Source organism: Panthera pardus, unplaced genomic scaffold (genome assembly GCF_024362965.1).
Source record: "Panthera pardus isolate Hobbes unplaced genomic scaffold, ASM2436296v1 HiC_scaffold_5, whole genome shotgun sequence".
NCBI classification, from domain to species: Eukaryota; Metazoa; Chordata; class Mammalia; order Carnivora; family Felidae; genus Panthera; species Panthera pardus.
This window is the reverse complement of record NW_026526980.1, coordinates 12,995,979-12,997,821: the sequence shown is the minus strand read 5'-3', so window position 1 is coordinate 12,997,821 and position 1,843 is coordinate 12,995,979. Positions and strand designations below refer to the sequence as shown.

At 39.7% G+C, this 1,843-nt stretch overlaps 1 pseudogene; it reads left to right on the top strand.

The window, feature by feature from the left end:
* The first annotated feature begins 1,069 nt into the window (after positions 1–1,069).
* LOC109255597 (40S ribosomal protein S17-like) lies at positions 1,070–1,557 on the top strand (annotated as a pseudogene).
* Positions 1,558–1,843: the final 286 nt, after the last annotated feature.

The window sequence follows — 1,843 nt, the reverse complement described above, 5'->3', positions numbered from 1 at the left end:
TTTCTGCTGACCAATGGGGAAGAATTTAGAAACTATTTTGGCAAAAGACTTAATTATCAAACTTTTTGGGGTTGGTATGTTGTATCCATTCTCCAGCCCATTTTTCCCAACTAGTCCAATTTCTGTGAAAGCTGGATCCTGTCTCATCAGACTTCTTTTTGGTTTTAATTATCAGTATTTGTGTCTATGTGAATATTGCATCATTCAGTATTTGTGTCTTCCTGAAACCTGTCACATCTGATCGAATGTTTGCCTTGACTTCCTCTTATTAGTGGTGGTCTTCCTTTTCTGACCTTTAACCAATGTGGGTTTCTGGACTTAAAAATATATATGCCAATCACCCACCTTCTTAAGGAAAATACTAATAACTCTAACTCTAGTATGTGATTGATTTTTGATGATCCAAATGCTCATTTTGAATCTATGATCCTGGAATAGAGAGTATCAGTTACCATAACATAGGTACTCATCAGGTATTAGGTTCCCTGCCCTGCTGCTTATTTTTTCAGATGAGTATACTCACTTTTTCTTTAAGTTTACTTATTTATTGAGAGAGAGAGAGAGAGAGAGAGAGAGAGAGAGAGAGAATTCCAAGCAGGCTCCATGCTGTCAGTGCAGAGCCCTAAGCAGAACTTGATCCCACAAACCGTGAGATCATGACCTGAGCCAAAATCAAGAGTTGGATGTTGAACTGACTGAAATCAAGAGTTGGATGTTAATTGAGCCAGACAGGCACCCCTGAATATATTTACTTTTAAAGCAAAATTCTCCCAAAGAAGAAGTGTAATCTTCTCACACACCACTGCCATTCTTCTATTTGAAGGGGCAATTCACCACTGGTAAAGACTAAAGAGAAGAAATGTAGAATACCCAACAACATGTTCACTGGGGTCAAATATCAGAAATGCCATACTCCTATTTTTATATCACTCTTTCATACACGTATTATTCCATACACAGGTAACAAGAATATAACTTAAAAAAATAGCTTCCCCATCTCGAAGAGTAGAAAAATATCTAACACACAGTTTATTGAATGAATAATCCTCCTGCCTAAAAAAGAAAAAAAACCAAACCACAGCTGTTTTACTATACCCGCCAACATGGGCCACGTCCGCACCAAGACCGTGAAGAAGGCGGCCCGGGTCATCATTGAGAAGTACTACATGCACCTGGGCAACGATTTCCACACCAAGAAGCACGTGTGTGAGGAGATCGCCATTATTCCCAGCAAGAAGCTCCGTAACAAGATTGCAGGCTATGTTACACATCTGATGAAGCGGATCCAGAGAAGCCCAGTGAGAGGCATCTCCATCAAGCTGCAGGAGGAGGAGAGAGAAAGGAGGGATAGTTATGTACCCGAGGTCTCAGCCCTCCGGATCAGGAGATCATTGAAGTAGATCCTGACACTAAGGAAATGTTGAAACTTTTCGACTTTGGCAGTCTGTCCAACCTGCAGGTCACCTAGCCTACAGTTGGCATGAATTTCAAAACACCACGTGGAGCCATTTGAATCTTTGCTGTGCTGTAATACCTTCAATAAACCTTGGACAGTAACCTTAAAAAAAAAACAAAACAGCCAAATCCTATTTTTATATTCATACTTCGGGGTACCTTTCTTACAAAACCTGTACAACAAAATCTGATGTATTCTCATGAAAGGCAGCATCAGAAGAAATGTCATCTTTCCACATGTTGCAGGAAATTAACTGGGTATGCAGTAAAGAGAAATTGCAAAATTTCCAGTGATTCCATGGGCTTGAGTTATAACTCTAGTTAATCACATCAACTAGTGAGTAGGAACTATTTACCTCTACAAACTTGGGTACATTAGATTTCCAAG